The sequence below is a fragment of the Salvelinus alpinus genome, chromosome 4 (assembly GCF_045679555.1).
Source record: "Salvelinus alpinus chromosome 4, SLU_Salpinus.1, whole genome shotgun sequence".
Lineage (NCBI taxonomy): Eukaryota > Metazoa > Chordata > Actinopteri > Salmoniformes > Salmonidae > Salvelinus > Salvelinus alpinus.
Genome location: NC_092089.1, coordinates 65,401,008 through 65,413,640, shown reverse-complemented (window position 1 = coordinate 65,413,640; position 12,633 = coordinate 65,401,008).

Sequence of the window (12,633 nt, the reverse complement as noted above, 5' to 3'; positions counted from 1 at the left end):
GAATGTCTTCTCATAGCCCTATTACTGTCCTACAGACAGGCCAGGGATAAAGCTGACAGGCCAGGGACAGAGGTGCGTGGGTGGGGGACATACTGTAGAGCAATGGTTCCCAAACTGTGCGTCCCGGCATGGGTCCAGGTGGATTGCGGGATGGCATTTTAATTTATTTAAATTTGGGATGGAAAAAAACGCTTTCAATGTAAACTTCAACAACTTAAACCAAATGAAAAGTATTTAAAAAAGATAATGGCCCTACATATATTTTTTAATAATAGCCTAAAGTCTTTGAGAACTTACAATCAACAAAATTAAAGCTAGACAATCAGGCCCCCATTGATTTTGTTAGAATGTTAATAGCATAAGCATTAGCCATGTCAAAATGCGTAGAATTGCAGAAAATTTGCTTAAAAACGGCACATTCTTTTCTCAGCTCCATGGCAAAATGTATTGAATTGCAGAAAAAATTGCAACATTTATTTGAGCTCCATGACAAAATGTGTAGAATTAGCTTGAAAGGAGCAATCTGTAGTAGCTACATACATTGTTTGGACTTATAAATTAATGATGTGCACCCATTGATTCTTAAAGAATAAAACTTATAAATGCATCATGAGCTTAGTTCAACTGACGTACCGCAATGTTTGTAAGCAAAGTAAATCTAAACAAACACTATATAGATTAAAAAAGTTTGAGTCCTTGCTTCCATAGCGCTGTATGTGAAATTGGGGACAAAGACCTCAGCTTTTTACATAAACAGGTAGCAGGGAAAACACTTTGTTATTGTTTCAACTGCTGACTGCCGCATTAAAATGGAAAAATGTTCTCTCCACTGCCAAGATTGTATTTTCTACTTATGCTTTGGTCTGTGTATGTTTTTTCACCGTTCAAACATTATCGCGGGTCGGGACGCAAAAGACACCTGAATTGGTGTGTCCCGAAGCCCAAAAAAGTTTGGGGACTACTGCTGTAGAGTATGCATGATCAGGCCTCTCAATGTGTGTTGTAAACACAAAGCCCTTAGTCCCCTTCAGCCGTAATACAGCTTACCTCCATCAGAACTGAGTGTCCCTGCCGCCAACCTAGAGCACCCAGACCAGACCCAAAACACAAAGGCTGGTAACAGCCAGACACAGACACAGACACAGACACAGCTGCTTTGATAAAATACTTGACACACACATGACCCTTTTGAGTCCATCCAGTTACTTGTAATTTAAATAAATTAAAAAATAAAGCATTCTTCATTTGCTGAGTTTGAATTGATTCACACACTTAACATTGTTTCATTGGTAACCTCAGTCCAAACACGCCCTTTTCCATTAAAAGATGGATGTTCGTGTTGTCTTGCTCTGTCTGTAATATCTGGAAACTGATTTTGAATGTCTAGTCTGATAGCAGGGGTAATGTAGGGGATCAGTGGCAGGTCCTCTGTTAGTGGTTACATGGCTTCAAACATGCTGCATTGGCTCCTTCTCTTCTCTGATGGTTCTTGTCTGACTGCAGTCAAGATACACGCAAACAACGGTTTCGGTATGCAAATGACTCCCCCTCTCAATTTTCATAATTATCTTCCTTTTCTTCCCTCTGCCTCCTCTTTTCACCTCCGCTGGAAATTACTGGGCAAATGATGATTTTCCTTCAGTGTATTGTACATCAAAAGCCCTGGCTGAATGAGGGCTCTGTACAATTAGTCACTTGACTATCCTCTCAGAAATATGAAATACTGTTTTATTTTCATCTGTTCCAGAGCCAGAGCCATTCACATCCACAACAATCAGACAAGGAACACATCTCCAAATGAAAAGACTCCGGAACATGACACTTGAAAAAAAAAAAAAAAAAAATTCTGTTTCTACGAGATAATTGTTTTCCCTTCACCACAGTGCTCTTATGGAAATCACATCCACTCCAGAATATTTGGTTCTAAGGCTCAATTTATTATTGAATGCATAGAAATGTCTCTGTCCCAACTTGACATGATTGGTAAAAGCAGAGTGGATTGTGCTCTTTTCTTTCTTCAGACATATGTTTTGCTGAGTCAAGCCATACAAGATGCCAGCCATCTCCCATCAGGGCTGATCTCAGGTCAGCTCTCCTTGCTCTCACCCTTTCCATTAACCTCCTAACATCAACACTGACCATGGACCAGTTTGTTTACAGCGCAAAATCAATACAAGAAGGACCCAGTGTCTTATAAGATATTCTGCTTAGGATGCCATTTTGGCTTCCTAAAACTGCTGCGTAATACCAGAAGTCGGTGTCGGGACGGGACGGGGACGGAGGGATGCGCAGGTGTTCGTGTAACAGTATAACTTTAGTCGCGCACCACCGCTAACTAGCTAGCCATTTCACATCCGTTACATTCGCTCCAGTGAGCCATGAGGCAAAGGGACCAGAGCTGCCTCGTTAGCATGTACCCCACTGCACCACATGGCCTTCTCTTTAAAGAACACAAACAAGTAGCAGAGGTGAATAACAGAGCATGGTAAGTGTCTGCTCTGTGCCTGTTGTTGATTAGAGGGTGGTTTTGGCTGGGTCACTGGTTGGTGGGGTGGATGGTAGGCTGTAGGGGGGCTGGGGATCAAGCAGGGAGAGGAAGAGAAGAGATAAGTACACAGCTAATTACACGCTGTTGAACTGCTTCCAGTGTCACCTGGTCTCTCTCTCTCACACACACACACACACACACACACACACACACACACACACACACACACACACACACACACACACACACACACACACACACACACACACACACACACACACACACACACACACACACACACACAGAGAGAGAGAGACAATGCTACAAGTACCTGAGAGAGGGGGAGGAGGAAGGAGAGAGGGAGGGATAGAGAGGAGTGAGAACAACTAATGACCCTGCAGAGGAGCAGTCTGTTCTGAAAAACAGACAAGGAGTTAATGTTTTTACCAACTTTTTCTCCCCAATTTTAGTCTTGTTTCATCGCTGTTACTCCCCAACAGGCTCGGAAGAGGCAAAGGTAGAGTCATGCGTCCTCCGAAACATGACCTGCCAAGCCGCGCTTCTTAACAGCCCCTCGCTTAACCCGGAAGCCAGCCACACCAATGTGTCGGAGGAAACACCGTTAAACTGACGACCGTCGTCAGCTTGCAGGTGCCCGGCCCACCACAAGGAGTCGCTAGAATGCGATGAGCCAAGTAAAGCCCCACCGGCCAAACCCTCCCCTAACCCGGATGACGCTGGGCCAATTCTGAGTCGCCGTATGGGACTCCCGGTCACGGCCGGTTGTGACACAGCCTGGGATCGAACCCCAAGCTGTAGTGACGCCGCATTACCTTAGACCGCTGCACCACTCGGGAGGTCAAGGAGTTAATGCTTTGTAAGTGTATGGACATATACATCTCTGTGTCAATGTGTGTGTGGTCACTCTTATTGCTCTCTAATATGTGTAGCTGCATACCTGCTAAGACCTGCACCGTAGACCTCTATTTGCACGTTAAAGACTGCACTGACTCTCCACACATCCAACCCTTTCACACAAGCACACAAATGCACACATACTCATGCATGCATGCACGCACGCATGCACAAACACGCACACTCAAACACACACACAGTTTTATAAATAACCTCCAATACCTGGACGCCGATACAGTTGAAGTCGGAAGTTTACATACACCTTAGCCAAATACATTTAAACTCAGTTTTTCACAATTCCTGACATTTAATCCTAGTAAAAATTCCCTGTTTTAGGTCAGTTAGGATCACCACTTTATTTTAAGAATGTGAAATGTCAGAATAATAGTAGAGAGAATTATTTCGTTCAGCTTTTATTTCTTTCATCACATTCCCAGTGGGTCAGAAGTTTACATACACTCAATTAGTATTTGGCAGCATTGCCTTCAAATTGTTTAACTTGGGTCAAAAGTTTTGGGTAGCCTTCCACAAGCGTCCCACAATAAGTTGGGTGAATTTTGGCCCATTCCTCCTGACAGAGCTGGTGTAACTGAGTCAGGCTTGTAGGCCTCCTTGCTCACAAATGCTTTTTCAGTTCTGCCCACACATTTTCTATAGGATTGAGGTCAGGGCTTTGTGATGGCCACTCCAATACCTTGACTTTATTGTCTTTAAACCATTTTGCCACAACTTTGGAAGTATGCTTGGGGTCATTGTCCATTTGGAAGACCCATTTGCGACCAAACTTTAACTTCCTAACTGATGTTTTGAGATGTTGCTTCAATGTATCCACATAATTTTCCTACCTCATGATGTCATCTATTTTGTGAAGTGCACCAGTCCCTCCTGCAGCAAAACACCCGCACAACATGATCCTGCCACCCCCGTGCTTCACGGTTGGGATGGTGTTCTTCGGCTTGCAAGCCTCCCCCTTTTTCCTCCAAACATAACGATGGTCATTATGGCCAAACAGTTCTATTTTTGTTTCATCAGACCACAGGACATTTCTTCAAAAAGCACAATCTTTGTCCCCATGTGCAGTTGCAAGCCATAGTCTGGCTTTTTTTTATGGCGGTTTTGGAGCAGTGGCTTCTTCCTTGCTGAGCAGCCTTTCAGGTTATGTTGATATAGTACTCTTTGTACTATGGATATAGATACTATTGTATCTGTTTCCCCCAGCATCTTCACCAGGGCCCTTGCTGTTGTTCTGGGATTGATTTGCACTTTTCGCACCAATGTACGTTCATCTATAGGAGACAAAACGCGTCTCCTTCCTGAGCGGTATGACGGCTGCGTGGTCCCATGGTGTTTATACTTGCTTACTATTGTTTGTACAGATGAACGTGGCACCTTCAGGCATTTGGAAATTGCTCCCAAGGATGAACCAGACTTGTGGAGGTCTACAATAATTTTTCTGAGGTCTTGGCTGATTTCTTTTCATTTTCCCATGATGTCAAGCAAAGAAGCACTGAGTTTGAAAGTAGGCCTTGAAATACATCCACAGGTACACCTCCAATTGACTCAAATTATGTCAATTAGCCTATCAGAAGCTTCTAAAGCCATGACATAATTTTCTGGAATTTTCCAAGCTGTTTAAAGGCACAGCCAACTTTGTGTATGTAAACTTCTGACCCACTGGAATTGTGATACAGTGAATTATAAGTGAAATAATCTGTCTGTAAACAATTGTTGGAAAAATGTACTTGTGTCATGCACAAAGTAGATGTCGTAACCGACTTGCCAAAACTACAGTTTGTTAACAACAAATTTGTGGAGTGGTTGAAAAATGAGTTTTAATGACTCCAACCTAAGTGTTTGTAAACTTCCGACTTCAACTGTATCTCATTTCTCGAAAAGTATTTGTTGATTGAGTGTCGTCTGGTAGGCTAGGTATCAGGGCAGAAGAGTACTGAATGTTTACCAAACCTCAGGGAATAGAGTTTACCGATGGATGAAGAGATTTGTATTAACTAGGGATCCCCTTTAGCTGCTGCCAAGGCAGCAACTACTCTTCCAGGGGTCCAATTATTACACCACTACATATCTACAATACAAAATGTATAATACCACCATTCAACAATATTACAATGTACGTGTGTGTAGAGTGCATCTATAGCAGCTTCCCACAAGAATGGGCTTTAGGTGAGGCAGATGGAACATGTAGCCATATTACTTCAACAGTACTTAACATGAGATCCTCTCTAAGCTTTACAGGAATGTGGTTCTTAATATAGACCGCAACACCGCCCCCATTGGCATTTCTGTATTTTATGTAGATGTTATAACCATGTATTGCTACCACTGTATCGTCAAAGGTATTATCTAAGTGAGTTTCAGAGATAGTCAGAATATGAATGTCATCTGTTACTAACAAGTTAATGACTTCATGAACCTTGTTTCTTAGGCTACATATGTTAACGTGGGCTATTTTTAGCACTTTTCTGGGATGCTTGATTGTTTTCATTGCTTTACTGGGAAACTTAGCAGAAGTAGACATGCTGGTGTTATTTATGTTAATGCAGGGTGAGCTGGTTCATAGGCACATGATTACTGCATACAATAGCTGTGGGATCAGCAGAGGCATTCATGGCAGCTAGAGGGACATAAATTAGGTTATTTACATTGTGTCTTCCAACACCCCTAGGATAATGTAAATTTGCTGTAGCATTATGACAACTCAGCGACACAATGGTAGGGATTAACTGAGCTGGGCTTGGGTCATTGATAAGTCATTGTCTCAAAGCAGCCTTATAATTCTGTGAAAGGATCCAGGAACACAAATGATTTGGGTGGATCCCATCCTCCTTATAAAATGATATTTGTTTCCAGAAGGTATAAGAATTGTGAATAAATGTTACACCCACAGAGCTGCAATAGTTTCATATCCAGTTATGGAGGTTATACAAGTCTGCGGGAACGTTCAATGCCATGATTTAGGGAGGGTAGAGGGCCAGATATTATGGGGCATTTGTTGGTGTCAAGCAGTGACGCAATCAATTCTTTAAAATCCATCTTCAGCTGTTCTGGGCTGTCCCATAATGTCATTGAATCCCACATGAACTATGATAGACTCAATTTCCTAATACTGGTTTCAAATGTTTTAGCGCAGCTTATTGATGTCTTGTACTTGTGCTCCTGGACAGCACAGCGTTTTTGCCACAGTGACTGAAACATTTCTCACTGTTGAAGTGCCCAATACGATGGCTGGAGAAGGGAATGGAGAAATCCGCCCATTCCTACCCCTTACACAATTCGTTGAACCTTTTCACGGGCCCACGTAAAGCAGGATAGCGTACGCCCGCTGCTCCTGGCGATATGTTTAGACCTCCCACAGCAGTCAGATCCAGGGAGAGGGATAAGAGCCGAACTCCACGACGAAGCCATTGCTGGAGTCAGGGTCGTTGGAGTCAGCGTAGATGGAGTCCGCGTAGTTGGAGTCCGCGTAGTTGGAGTCCGCGTAGTTGGAGTCCGCGTAGTTGGAGTCAGCGTAGTTGGAGTCCGCGTAGTTGGAGTCCGCGTAGTTGGAGTCCGCGTAGTTGGAGTCCGCGTAGTTGGAGTCCGCGTAGTTGGAGTCCGCGTAGTTGGAGTCCGCGTAGTTGGAGTCCGCGTAGTTGGAGTCAGCGTAGTTGGAGTCCGCGTAGTTGGAGTCCGCGTAGTTGGAGTCCGCGTAGTTGGAGTCCGCGTAGTTGGAGTCCGCGTAGTTGGAGTCAGCGTAGTTGGAGTCAGCGTAGTTGGAGTCAGCGTAGTTGGAGTCAGCGTAGTTGGAGTCCGCGTAGTTGGAGTCAGCACCGCCGTCACAGACACAGGCAATCCCAGCGATGGAGGTGCAGGTAGATCAGGCACCAGTGCAGTAAAGCTATTCCTTATGTCAATCTGCTCAGAACCTCTCGCAGTCACTCCTGTCCACTTAGCAGCAAGCCGCTGCGTTTGGTTTCCGCGACTTGTGACATGGGACCAGAGCTAATTGGAACAACCTTCCTGCTGTTCTCCATCTACTTTCTCCAAGATGGAGAAAGAGAAGCAGATGGAGAAGACTTCCTTGGCTGGCAAGTTCCAGGAAGCACAGAGCATTCAGATAGTTAGAGATGACAAGGAGGGGAAACAGGCCCGAGTGGCGTCCAGCCATAGGAGTAAAGAATGAGAAAGTTCCAATTTGCGTTTTCCCCGTAAGTTCGCGCAGACGTGAGCTTTGTTTGCTAAGTATAGCCACTTCATTCTGTACTCCTCCTCTAGCAAACAATTGCCGCATTGGAACTCATTGGACAAGAGCATAATAAACATAGCTTCTACAGTGCTGGAAACATTTGTTCGCTATTCCAAGCGAAGCGTGCTCCATTGCAACCTAGCTAGCTAGCTAGCTGGCTAGTTGGTAGCAGGTGTTGACACAAACCTTTAAGATTTTTTTTTTTTTTTTTTTTTATACAACAAAGTAAAACTTCGGAAACAACAGGCCGAAGCAACAGGTCGAGGCGCAGGAGGTATATACGAGTTCTTGACAGGAAATGACACTCATCGACATCTCATGGGGGACAATCCAAACTACACCAGAGAGAGGGTGTCAGGTTTACTGTCACACACACAAGGTATTATTGGGCAAGACCCTTGGAGGTCAGACAAATATTAGAGGGAAAGTTGAATAAGAGCACTGAATATATAAAATAAATAGTATTTCTGTGTACTGGGAAAAGCACACCCGAGACAACCTTAGTTGCCATGGAAATAGGACTGTTCATCTTTGGGTTGGAGAGCTGTGTTTGCATGTGTGTGTGTGCACGTGTGCATGCATGTGTTTTTTCCCCCCGTTGTGCATCTTCGTGACTGAATACCACATAAGGCCGGTAGATTCACTTTTAAAGCTGTAATATGTAATGTTTTGGGCGACCCAACAAAATTCACATAGAAATGTGAGTTATAGATCTGTCTGTCACACCCTGATCTGTTTCACCTGTCTTGTGATTGTCTCCACCCCCTCCAGGTGTCGCTTATTATCCCTGGTGTATTTATCCCTGTGTTTCCTGTCTCTCTGTAGCAGTTCGTCTGGTATGTTTTTCAAGTCAACCAGCGTGTTTTCCCGTACTCCTGCTTCTATTCTCTTTTTGCTAGTCCTCCCGGTTTTTGACCCTTTCCTGTTTTCTGGTCTCTGTACCCGCCTGCCTGACCATTCTGCCTGCCCTGACCTCGAGCCTGCCTGCCACTCTGTAGCCCCAGGACTCTGAACTGGTTTTGACCTTTTGCCTGTCCACGACCATTCTCTTGCCTGCCCCTTTTGGATTGTTTAATACATATCAAGACTCAAACCATCTGCCTCCCGTGTCTGCATCTGGGTCTCGCCTTGCGCCCTTATACTGTCATTCTCATTGAAAGCAAGTCTAAGAAGAAGTAGATTGGTTCCATGTGCACTATTTCTATGCTTCCAGTTTTTAATTTTCCGTTTTGTACACCAGCTTCAAACACCTTAAAATACAATATTTTTGTTTATGGAAATTATATTTCACAGCAGTTTAGATGGTACAATTATTATGTACACAATACTTGCTTGTTTTGTCACATAAATTGAAATTAGGCACACTATTAGCATTTTAGCAACCAGGAAATGGCGGAACGATTTCTGTATAGTGCATCTATAAAGCTGACTTTTACAGGAGTTACTGGCCCCATCCTGTTTACCTACCTACAGACTATACAGTGAGGTATATACAGTGCATTTGGAAAGTGTTCAGACCCCTTGACTTTTCCCACATTTTGTTACATTACAGCCTTCTTCTAAAATTGATAAAATCATTTTGTTCCTCATCAATAGCCCATAATGACAAAGCAAAACTGAAACATGACATTTACATAAGTATTCAGACCCTTTACTCAGTACTTTGTTGAAGTACTTTTGGCAGTCATTACAGCCTCGAGTCTTCTTGGGTATGATGATACAAGCTTGGCACACCTGTATTTGGGGAGTTTCTCCCATTCTTTTCTGCAGATCCTCTCAAGCTCTGTTAGGTTGGATGGGGAGCGTCTCTGCACAGCTATTTTCAGGTCTCTCCAGAGATGTTCGATCGGGTGGCCCTGGCTGGGCCACTCAAGGACATTCAGAGAATTTGTCCCGAAACTTCTGCGTTGTCTTGGCTGTGTGCTTAGGATTGTTGTCCTGTCGGAAGGTGAACCTTCTCCCCAGTCTGAGGTCCTGAGTGCTCTGGAGCAGGTTTTCCTCAAGGATCTATCTGTACTTTGCTCCGTTCATCTTTCCCTCGATCCTGACTAGTTTCCCAGTCCCTGCTGATGAAAAAAATCCCCACAGCATGTTGCTGCCACCACCATGCTTCACCGTAGGGATGGTGCCAGGTTTCCTCCAGATGTGACTCTTGGCATTCAGGCAAAATAGTTCAATCTTGGTTTTATCAGACCAGAGAATCTTGTTTCTCATGGCCTGAGTCCTTTAAGTGCCTTTTGGCAAACACCAAGTAGCTGTCATGTGCCTTGTACTGAGGAGTGGCTTCCGTCTGGCCACTCTACCATAAATTCCTGATTGGTGGCGTGCTGCAGAGATGGTTGTCTTTTTGGAAGGTTCTCTCATCTCCACAGAGGAACTCTGGAGCTCTGTCAGAGTGACCATCGGGTTCTTGGTCACCACCAAGGCCCTTCTCCCCCGATTGCTCACTTTGGCTGGGCGGCCAGCTCTAGGAAAAGTCTTGGTGAGTTCCAAACTTCTTCAATTTAAGAATGATGAAGGCCACTGTGTTCTTGGGGACCTTCAATGCTGCATACATTTTTTGGTACCTTCCCCAGATCTGTGCCTCGACACAATCCTGTCTCGGAGCTCTACGGACAATTCCTTCTACCTCATGGCTTGGTTTTTGCTCTGACATTCACTGTCAACTGTGGGACCTTATATAGACAGGTGTGTGCCTTTCCAAATCATATCCAATCAATTGAATTACCACAGGTGGACTCCACTCAAGTTGTAGAAACATCTCAAGGATGATCAATGGAAACAGGATGCACCTGAGCTCAATTTCGAGTCTCATAGCAAAGGGTCTGGAAACTTACTGTATGTAAAACATTTTTTTTATAGATTTGCAAAAATGTCTAAACTGTGTTCGCTTTGCCATTATGGGGTATTGTGTGTAGATTGATGAGGGGAAAAAATAATTTTATCCAATTTAGAATAAGGCTGTGATGTAACGAAATGTGTAAAAAGTCATGGGGTCTGAATTCTTTCCGAGTGCACTGTAGTGTACTTTTAGACTTTTACTCAAGTAGTGTTTTACTGGGTGACTTTCACTTTTACTTGAGTCATTTTCTATTAAGGTATCTTTACTTTTACTCACGTATGACAACTGGGTACTTTTTCCACCACTGGGCTTATCCGTGCTAAACTGTTTTTTTTTAGTATGACTTAGAATGCGTCTCAACCAATCACAATACTTGTTTTGACCAACCCATTGTAGAACAATCACATTGTGACAATGTTCCCACAAGGTCATGTGTGTTTTCTTTAGTTTTAATACATATACACGTACAGTACACACAAGTAGACAAACACACACACACACACACACTGAACAAGGTCTGAATGCACAGAGTTTGGGGGAAGTCTGAACAGTTTTTGCAGGATGTTTCGGTTGCGTAGGTAGGGTTGCTAGCTGACATTTGTTTAATTGAGTGGAATGGAGGAATTATGAATGAATGATACATGCTTGTGTGTGTGCATTGTGCTTGTCTGTGTCATCAGTGGATGCCTGTCAGAATGTGTGTACAGTAGGCCTACACAATATCTATCGGCCCACATTTGCCCAGAGGGGTATACTACAAAGCAGGATTAATCAGTTAGCAGACTAACTTTGATAAGCAACCAGAAAAAAAACTTTGATTTTATGGTTAATTAAAAAAGCTCATCTTAGATATCTTTTTGTTTTTTAAATCAATTAGGCCATGCTCATTTCAAGCTTATATTTCTACAAAACAAAAATGTATCAGAATGTTTCAACAAGTTAGCTGGCTGACTCCATAATCCTGTTTTCCATTGTACTCCTCAGGTTGTGTGTGTGTGTGTGTCCACATTATATTTTCACAATGCATAAGCAGACTGTTTGCGCAGTGTGTGGCGGTGCCCTTGCCAGTGCGTAAGGACACAGAATGACGTTGTCGCCAGATGTTCGGTTTTGCTTGGGTGCGTGTCATTGAGTTAACAACGGAACAATCATATTTGATCAGCTCAATAAAATCACATGGTCCAGACTGATTAATAAAACAGAATGAATCAAACACAATATCCAGTTTATTCCTTTTAATTCAAGATCAAAATATACAATCTTTTTTATCAATATTTTCCCCATACAAGTGAAAAATACAGTATCTTGAGTCTCTATTCTGTTTTGTTGTCTGTGAATGAAAATGTTAAGGTTTTTTTAACAATGATGAACTCTTCCAATTTACACTCATACAGAGGCAAGAAAAAGTATGTGAACCTTTTCGAATTACCTGGATTTCTGCATAAATATGTCATAAAATTTGATCTGATCTTCATCTAAGTCACAACAATAGACAAACACAGTCTGCTTAAACTAATAACACACAAACAATTCTACTTTTTCATGTCTTTGTTGAACACACTATAAACATTCAGGGTGCAAGGTGGAAAAAGTAGGAGAACATTTGGATTTAATAACTGGTTGACCCTCCTTTTTGCAGCAGTAACCCCAACCAAACATTTTCTGTGGTTACGGATCAGACCTGCACAACGGTCAGGAGGAATTTTGGACCATTCCTCTTTACAAAACTTTATCAGTTCAGCAATTTTTGGGGGATGTCTGGTGTGAACTTCTCTCTTGAGGTCATGCCACTTGTCGTTGTCTTGTTGCATCACTCAACTTCTGTTGAGCTTCAATTGGCAGACAGATAGCCTTACATTCTCCTGCAAAATGTCTTGATAAACTTGGGAATTCATTTTTCCGTCGATGATAGCAAGCAGTCCAGGCCCTGAGGCAGCAAAGCAACCCCAAACCATGATGCTCCCTCCACAATACTTTACAGTGGGGATGTGGTTTTGATGTTGGTGTGCTGTGCCTTTTTTTCTCCACACAGTGTTGTGTGTTCCTTCCAAAAAACTCAACTTTAATTTCATCTGTCCACAGAATATTTTGCCAGTAGCACTGTGGAACATCCAGGTGCTCTTTTGTGAACCTTAGACGTGCAGC